The sequence below is a fragment of the Peromyscus eremicus genome, chromosome 8b (genome assembly GCF_949786415.1).
Source record: "Peromyscus eremicus chromosome 8b, PerEre_H2_v1, whole genome shotgun sequence".
NCBI classification, from domain to species: Eukaryota; Metazoa; Chordata; class Mammalia; order Rodentia; family Cricetidae; genus Peromyscus; species Peromyscus eremicus.
Window position 1 is genome coordinate 27,286,941 of NC_081424.1, and position 9,932 is coordinate 27,296,872.

Genomic DNA, 9,932 nt, shown 5'->3' on the forward strand with positions numbered 1-9,932 from the left:
CCCTGGACATGACTAGTATGGTGACTACTGTGTGGTTTGAGTGAGAAATGTCCCACTAGGCTCATGTATTTGAGGTTACTGGCTGATGCTGCTATTGGGGGAGGTTTTAGATATTTTAAGTTGAGGCACTGCTGTGGATATCACACTGTATGCTGTGAATATGTTGCTCTGATTGGTTAATAAAGGGCTGATTGGCCAGTAGCCAGGCAGGAAGTATAGGTGGGACAAAGAGAGAGGAGAATTCTGGAAACAGGAAGGCTGAGCCAGACACAGAGGAAGCAAGATGTGAAGGCAGAACTGGGAAAAGGTACCAAGCCATGTGACTGAACATAAATAAGAATTATGGGTTAATTTAAGATGTAAGATCTAGCTAGCAAGAAGCCTGAGCCATTAGACCATACAGTTTTAATTAATATAAGCCTCTGTGTGTTTATTTGGGTCTGAGAGGTACGGGCCCGGGCGGGACTGGAGAAAACTCCAGCTTCAAGGCACTTTGCTGGCAGAGGTACAGTGCTGAGAATGGGTTTTAAGGAATTATAATCTTGCCCCCATTTCCATTTGATTTTCTTGGTTTCCTGTTTGAAAAAATAATAATAATCAGCCAACTTCCTGCTTAGATAGTCTACTGCCAGGCCTTCCTTGCCATTATGGATCACCATTCTAGAAGTTTAAGCCAAGATATACTCTTCCTTCTATAAGTTGTTTTTGGTCTTGGCATTTTATCACAGTAAACAAAAAGTAACTACTACAACCAGTCAGCTTTAGGTAACTAATACCATCAGAAAGTCCCAAACACATTATCACAGTTCCCTAAAGATTTGCTGTTATTGGATTTTAGCTCAGTACTCTATCCTAGACTTGTACTGAGGGCTGCTATAAGAGAAGCAAACAAAACAGTGGACACTTGCAATATCTGCACTCAGGAAGAAAAGTGGATAAAAATATGTTGTCAATGGGTTCTCTCTATTTTTATGTGAATGCAGTTTGCCATGTGCTATACCTTGCTGTTTTCAGTGAGCTGATGTTCACAGGTATCATAAGTTCTTTAAAAAGTTTATTTTGATCCTTAGCAGAGAATCTTCTGTCTTGCTTAATGTTTATACTCTTTCTGGTCATTTTTTACAAGATGGTATCTGAATTCGAATGTGTGTGTTGTCTATCCCTTAGGTTCAATCTTTCCAATTCACTATGCTAAAAGAATCCATCACTGCTGGTTGCCTTGTAGTCCAACCTGGGAATGGTTAGCTCATTTGTGTTTATTCATGTGCCTTATATGTTTTTTCTTAGTAGGGTCACCATACTTAATGTTCTCTATTCTGTTTTATAGTACATTTTAAAAACTTTTCATACTTTTTAATTACATTCATCTCTGAAATTTTATTTGTTTATATTTGAATTATATTGTCCAATAGCATTTGAAATGTACTGAGATAAGGTATAAATTTATGCAGATAAATATATGTATAGAGAACATATATTCATGTAACTATTTTTAAAATTTCTCCATCATGTGATTTTGTACTTCCTACCTCAGAAAGGATGTGAAGAACTTGCATAGAAATATTAAGAAAACTGAAGTAAGATTCAAAATAAAAATCAATGAATGAATAAAAAACTGGATTATTTTGGGTCAACAAATTGGCTCAATGTAAAAGGAAGGCCGCTGCCTGCTGCCAAGGCTGACAACTTAATGTAATCCCCAGGGCCTAAACAGTGAATGGAGGTGATTGACTCTTGTGAGTTGTCCTCTAATGTGACAGAACACACACACACACATACACACACACACACACACACACACACACACACACACACACACATACCCCAAATATTTAAAAAAAAAACAAACCCAAAACCTGCAAGCCTGGGTTCTTGTCTTGTTTCCAAATTGTACTAGCTAGTATTATGGAATATTATTTTAAGATGTGCTACATTTGTTTATGCTGTGAAACATTTGTTTAATGATGAAAAGATGTATTGCATTCTTTTATGTTGCATTTGTTTAACTCTGTGAAGCTGTGTTACTGTGCCTGTCTAAAACACTGGATTGGTCTAATAAAGAGCTGAATGGCCAATAGCAAGGGGGGAGAAAGGATAGTTAGCAAACAAAGAGAATAAATAGAAGGAGAAATCTGGGAAGGGAAGATCAAGGAGCAAAAGAAGGAGGAGAGAAGGACTCGAGGGGCCACCCTCCCAGCTACACAGCAAGACACAGAGTAAAAAGTAAAGAAAGGTATACAGAAATAGAGAAAAGTAAAAGCCTAGAGGCAAAAGATAGATGGGATAATTTAAGAAAAGCTGTCTAGGAATAAGTCAAGCTAACTCCAGCTATTCATAAGAAAGAGTAAACCTCCATGTGTATTTATTTGGGAGCTGGGTGGTGGGCCCCCAAAGAGTAAAAGAGTAAAAAACAACCAACTACAAGCTAGGACACTTTAAAGTGTGTCCTTAGGCTACTTTGTTACCATGAGGGTTTCTTTGAGATGACACCATAAAACCTGCCCTATTTCCTTAGGGCCAAAGTGAACTGATAGCAGCTTGTCCAAGTTCTTTAAAATATAAAATACTTGTAGATTTCACTTTCTACATTTATTTACTGTGTGTGTGTATATGTACACATGCATACATGTATGCATGCTTGTGTATCCCTGTGTCACTGTGTGTGTGTGTGTGTGTGTGTGTGTGTGTGCATGAGAGTGCTTACACCATAGCACACATGTGAAAATCAGAGGTCAGTCTTCAGCAGTTGGTTTTCTTCCAGGAGTTTACATCTGGGGATCAAACTCAGATCTTCAGATTTTGTAACAAGTGTCTTACATGCTGAGTTGTTTTTTCATCATCTACTGTAAAAATAAAAATTTTTAAAGTAGTTTTAGTATCATTTATGTTGTTCTAAATTTCTAAAGAGATCATACATGACAACCAGATGAGAAGTCGGAACCTTATCCTTCACATTATGAGTGAATATGACCTGGAAACTGAAAACTGTGTAACCTCACATCAGCTGTGGTGACTGACACTTTTCTGTGCAGAGGTCATCCTGAAGGTGCCTGTCATCTGCATAAATGCTTGGGATAACTTTTTAGTACAAATGACAGAGGCACCCGATGATCACCTTGAGGACCTGTCACTGTGTGTTAGGACACAGTAGCAGGTGTTTTAAAACTGGAAAGCCAGAGTGGGAGGTCTTGGATCCTTTAACAAGGAAGCTGTGTGAAGAAGCTGTATGCCTTGAAACATAAAAACAAAAGAGTGAACGCTCCTCTGGCAAAAAAATAAAAAGAAGTCAAAAGATGGGCCTGAGTGGGAAATGTAATGTGAGCTTAGCTGTCTCTGCCAGGACATCATCCTGCTGTCCTTTGTTGTGCCTCAAAATAGAAAACAAAGGCCACCGGCTCCTCCTGAGCAACGGTCCAAATCTACATTAATTTACAGTCTCATTCCCGTCACCTAGGAACCTCACGGACATAAATCATGGCTGCAATGTTTGAGCACTGTTGATTCATTAACTCCTCACTCTTTCCAATAATTTTATGACACAGTTGATCTCTGTAGGCATCAAAACAGGACTGTCAGTGCCTATGACAGTACACGTCTCTGCATGGCACGTGGTAAAAGCTGCTTTTCGCTGTAACAACAATACAAACAAATTAACAAAATACTTGGATATGTGTTCTAGAAGTTGTGTAGATACAAGCAGAGGCATACAACTGAAAAGGTAAAGGGTGTTTCTGGTGAAATATTGAGACAAAAATTGACAAATTCTTCATCAAGTTTGAAAGAAGCCAGCAATCACTTACTGTCTTTACTGCACACTTGAGTAAGTTCTCAGAGAAAATGTTGTCAATATTCTCATTTTCCAGGTAAGAAAACTGAGGTGGAAACCGGTTATATATTTCCTAAATCACTCAGGAAGGGAATTGCCTATATAGATTTCAAAGTCAGGTTTAGCAAATAATTTATATTGTACTTAGTATGTCTTGAAAAGAATTTTTGACAGGCAAATGTAGGTAAGATTTATTAAGGCAACACTTAGAATATGCCTGGGGAAAATCTGTATAGACATTTTTCAAAAATGCTAGATTTTCATATTTGTGCCTTAGCCAAATGTAAACTTAGCAATCTGCTCTTGCTTACAAATGAATGCATCAGGAACAGCTTCATCCAAACGGAAGAACTTACCATGAAAACATGCCAAGTAAAGTTCAGAGGTTTCGATTAGAGTGTATATTTTTAATATCTGGCTATCTTGTTGACATGTGCTCATGGGATATGCCTCTAGTAATTTGAAATTCAGCTGTGTCGAGGTTCTTGGGTTGAACGTGAATTTAAAGGATCTCAACAAACCAGGTGATCTTCAGGACACCAGGCCAAGCTCATACAACTGCTCCTAACATCAGGGAGAGGCATCAGACTTCAGCTCAAGGTGACACTGAGCAGTATGGGGCAGCACTTGTCCTCAGATTCACTGTTAAAATCATTTGAGGCTAGCCTATTTAAGGACGAGAAAGTCCTACTTTGTCCACATGAAAGGATATATAACTTTTTCTATTTCTCTGTGAATTCTTCCAGAATATAGGTAAATGGAGATCCAGTCCTTTGCTTGATTATGTCTTAAGACAGGATCTGCAATACTTTCTAAATGGATCCATATACCAGACTTGCAAGTCTTCCCATCGGAGAATGGGTTCATCTATTTAAGCTTTGAGTTAGTAATTGCTTACCTACCTTAGGTTTAACTGAGTAATATTTTAAATTTCTCCACAGAATACTATTTATTTTTCTTTTGTTTCACCACATGTTCTACGTGGAATAATTTAACTATATTTTAATTGATACATGGTAACTGAATTATTCATCATTTCTTCAAAGTCCTTCCTACTAGCTATCTTTAGGTATTCAGTTGGTGCCAAACATAGTTGTTCATTTTTATAAATACATTTTTTTTCTTAAAATTGTGTTTTTGTGCAAATGATGTATGTTCATATATGGGTATGCATGTGTGTTTGGATGTGTGAGTGCAGGCCTGTGCATGCCACACCACATCACACATGTGGCGATAAGAGGACTGTCTTGAGCTCTGGTCCTTGCTGTCTACCTTGTTTGGGACAGGGTTTGTTGTTTGTCAATGGGTATGCCAACCTAGATGACCTTTGAGATACTAGGCATTCTTCGGTCTCCAGACGCCATTTAAAGTAGAAGCTCTGGAATTGGAGACACATACGACCACACCTGGCTTGACATGGGTTCTAAAGATCTGAAATCAGATTTTCATCCTTCCATGACCACCTCTCCAAACATATAAATGCCTTGTCACTGATTTGGTGGCACTGGCTCTTTCTCAATCACAAAGCAAAATATAGTTTCCACTGTGATAGAATATATTTACATATTCCTTGCTTTCTAAGTCACTCTCATATACATTAGAAGCTCAAGAAAACGGACAGCAGAGGTGACATGAAAGATTTGGAAGTAGACTCGGCAGGTGTGGTGTCTTTTGAAAAATGTCAGAGAGCTCCCCAGACAGGGTCTGTAACAGGAGGAGTGCAACAGAGCTCCCTGGCCAAGTTCACACCTGAGCCACCCTCCTCTTAGGTGGCTCTGCTCTTGATTCCCTGCCTCCACTCTGCTCCGGACAGACCATCTATATTGTCTGTCAATCAAGTCCATTCTCACCTTTAATCTTTCTTTGGTGACCCAGACACCACCTGTTTTAAATAGCTAACTCTATTAGTCATTCAGATTCCAGTCTAAACATCTCATCAAATCACTCACTTCTTCATTTACTCCTGCCTCCCCAACACACACACACACACACACACACACACACACACACACACACACACTCCATTTTCTCTCTCTGGGCCCTCTGTACTATTCACTATAGTTCACATACTACCCCTGTGGAGCACTAGCATTGTAATTGACTACTTACATATCTGAACATCAGCCCTTGCAGTATGCTCACTGAAAGTCACAGACGTGATTGTTTCTGTTCATGAACATCTGTTAGGAGGACATGATAAGAACATAATAAGTAAGTGCCTGTTCAATAAGGAAATTTGTTATTGAATGAAGGACTTTCATGCAGTATTTGTATTAAATGTGCCAGAGTCATGTTAGCCAACTATATATAAGTAACGACTACTATTCTTCCTTAATGGGCTATAATTTTTACTAATGAAGAATACATAACAATGTTATGGCTTTAAAGAAGCTAGGTTATATATAAAAGCAATTTGGGCATAGATGTCATTTCTTGTATTGCTAAGACTAAGAAAATTAACTTTCTTCATTTTTTAGAATTTACACAACTTTTATAGAGTCTGTCTAGTTTTTAACTTATTAAAAATTCTAAAGGAATTCAAAAGAAGACTAAGTCTATTAAATGTTTGAACTGGTTCCTTAAGTTGGTCAGCAGTGTTGGATACAACAAAGTTAACAGCTTCAAGACCACACACCTAAGATAGCATTCTTACTCTCCTAACGCTATCTAGGCAGCATGAATGACTGCTTCTCATTGATGAGTTATGTCAGGCATCCAGCCATGTAGAACACCTTAAAAGCTCTGTGCAGCTCTGTCTCAGTCTTGATAGATTGGATGAGGCATCTTTAAACTTCTCTGTTCTTTTGACTTTCTGACATCCAAGAATGACACACTCACAAATTTAATGCAATTCCAACTTTTAGATAGACTGGAATGTGGAATATTTGGGGATCTTGGGGCTAAGGAAAGGGAAGAAACAAGATGTTGAAGTAGTAAAAAAGGACTGAGGATGGTGAGGGACGAGGACAGCAGGGGAGTAAGGCTGTCACGTATAATGAAGATTTAGTGTTTCAGCAATAAATCTAATTCAGCTAGAAGAGCACACTGCCAAAACACAGTGCAAGAAATACCCCCAAGGTATCCAACAGGGCCTTTTTAAACCCTGTTCACTTCATGTTGCATATTTGAACACAGACAGTTGGAGTTCAGAGAGCACACATCTGGGTCACTGTACAAATCCCGTCTCTCCTTTAAAAAAAATAAAATAGACACACTCCACCAATGTTAGACACTGTAGAGTCTGCCAAAGAAAACTGTCCCATTTTGGATACAAAAGCCAAAACACAAAGTGGAACCAACCCACACATAGTTATGCTCAACCACTTTATGTATCTAAAGAAAGAAAAATATTCAAAACGCAAATTTTCAGGATACTGCTTCAAAGGCAACTATACTCAATGTTATGTTTTATTTCTATTGTCTCCTCCAAGGAGAACCAACCTAGCAAAACTCAAGTGACTCTACCAATATCTACATCACTAACAGGAACATGAATCAGAAGAAATATCCCTGAAAGTAATCATGTCTGATCCTTAGAAAACAACAGTAAACAGGTTTGGTTTTTTTTGTTTTTATTTTTGTATCTGTAACTGGTACAAAATTTGTTACATTTCATCTATGAGAACCATGAAACATCTATCAGCTTATCATTACTGAAGGATGAAAGCCAAGGTTAGCAGAAGCTACAGAGACTGCCTGGATTTGTATTTGTTTTTAAATTTGACATTTGTTCATTTGTTTTAAACTGAAACTTTAATCATTAAATTTTAGTAGAATATTAGTACTGCAGAATTATAAAGGCACCATTAGCATCATACATATAACATTCACTGAGAATTTCATTTTGATATGTAAAAAGCGAATATATCACTTCTGCATTAACAAGAACTAACATTTACAGGTTACAGTTAGAGGTAACAATATTTGCATCTACTGCCTCATTAAATTCTTATAGCAATTCTCTGTGGCATGTTTAGCACTCTCATTAACACGTGGGAAAACTGAGTTAGAGTTCCAATTCCAACATTGGCCTAAAGGGGATTGAGGGACTACTCATGTGGTCACCTATGTGCTATCTGGGTGTTGATGCCTTTAATATGGAAAAAAAAAATCATCTTTAGTAGGTATAGATCACATTAACTTTTGAGTCTATGTTTTTCAACACTTGTTGTCTAAGTTGGTGTTTGGGTATACATACATACCTGAAATTAACTTATAGGAGAAATCATGTAAGGATGATAACAGTTTTAGAAAATAGTAATTTTGATTACATATGGAATTCACAGTTGTTGGGTGTTTTTTTAATTCCACATTAGATGAAGTCAAAGTAGATTGACTTCTGGGAATATAAGATATATTCTAGATAAGAGGTAGATTATTGAATCTACTCTGAAAAAAAAAAGAATATAGAAATGATAGAATAAAAGGTAGATTTTTGGCCGGGCGGTGGTGGCGCATGCCTTTAATCCCAGCACTTGGGAGGCAGAGCCAGGTGGATCTCTGTGAGTTCGAGGCCAGCCTGGGCTACCAAGTGAGTTCCAGGAAAGGCGAAAGCTACACAGAGAAACCCTGTCTCGAAAAACCAAAAAAAAAAAAAAAAAAAAAAAAAGAAAGAAAAAAAAGGTAGATTTTTGAGACTACTCTGAAAAGAAAAAAGAGAGGATATAGATGTGATATAGATAAAAAGGTAGATAATTGTAGACGAATTTCTAAACGGTCTTAATAAATAAAAAACATGGAGCCAGAAATTTGGGTTAAAGCATGAGAGAAAGGTCAGAAGAATAGGACAAACCACAAGCTAACTTCACATCACCAACTATGCAGCTTCCAAAGAGAGCTTCTTCCTGTATACTCATGTTTATATGTCTTTTCTGTTCTGTTCTTTCATTGGCTTTCTTAGCCCAGCTACATCACTTCCTCTTCCTACCTAGCTCTGTCACTTCCTGTCTGTCTGTTCAGACCTCCAGACCTCCATGGTTAACTAGTTTTGAAATTTAAGGTATGTGCCACCACACCTGTTTCCAGTGTGGCCTTGAACACATAGAGATTCTGCCTGCCAAGTGATAGGATTAAAGGTGGGTGGTACTGTTGCCTGACTTCTTTGTTTACTTAAGATGACTTGCTATTTCCTTTTATCTCTAGGCAAGCTTTATTTATTAAAGCACAAATAAAATATCACCACAAAGTTTGTGCTTAATGGAAAACAACTTGAAATTCCATCAGTTATGCATTTCCACAATGAATTCAAATGATTTTTTAAAGTCAGGTATTGTGTCAAAATACTATCCAGTTTACTCAAAATGAAACCCAACAAGAGAAAATAATTCAATTTCACTATACCTTAAGCCAATTTTACTGTAGTTAATAATTTATTATCAGAAGTATGGTTGGTAAAATAAGGAAGTAATACATTTTTCAAACTTTTTCTGTGATTCTGGAATGTTCTTATATTTTAAAGAGTTCTCCCAAGTCTCCCTTGTGCAATAACAAAGGATCATGGGAGGAAAAAGGGGAAAGCTGTGAGGTTACTATTCCATTAACAGATCATAGTCATCATATAAAGAAATTAAACACAAAGTTTCCAGGTGACAGTCTATAGTGGATTAGTTTGTAGAAAAGTTACAATGTTATTTGATGAGTACAGCATTGAGATTGTTGCTATCTTTATTGCCTGACACTTTGTATGAACAGTATTTCAGAACATGGATGTAATATCCAATTATACACAAAATAATTATTTCTACATGGTAAAAATTATTTTCTGCCTTATGTTTAGTTATCAATATAAGATATCAGATATAAATAAAATAGAGGAATTGAGGGTAACATTGAAGAAATTAAATTGGATAGGCTTTAAATACCTAAGCTAAGAAGCTTAAACTTCAGTAAAGATTCACTGAATGCTTTAACTAGACCTGGCATCATTGTATTTGTGTTTATATGAGCAGTCATAGGCAGTTGTATAGGACAAACTTGAGGGGGAGAGATTAACAGCACAGGAAACAGCTGAATTACGTGAGAAATAAAAGCCACTGATATGGGGATACTTAGGCAAAGAATTGTAGGAGTTAATGTTTAAATGATGCTTCCTTGTGCCATCTAAGTT

At 37.1% G+C, this 9,932-nt stretch overlaps 1 long non-coding RNA gene across 1 annotated transcript; it reads right to left on the bottom strand.

Moving 5' to 3' along the window:
* Positions 1-403: 403 nt before the first annotated feature.
* LOC131918841 (uncharacterized) lies at positions 404-2,837 on the bottom strand. The gene is made up of 2 exons (XR_009381105.1): positions 2,705-2,837; positions 404-575 (listed from the first exon to the last, which is right to left on the bottom strand). It is a non-coding gene; the product is annotated as an uncharacterized LOC131918841 (long non-coding RNA).
* Positions 2,838-9,932: the final 7,095 nt, after the last annotated feature.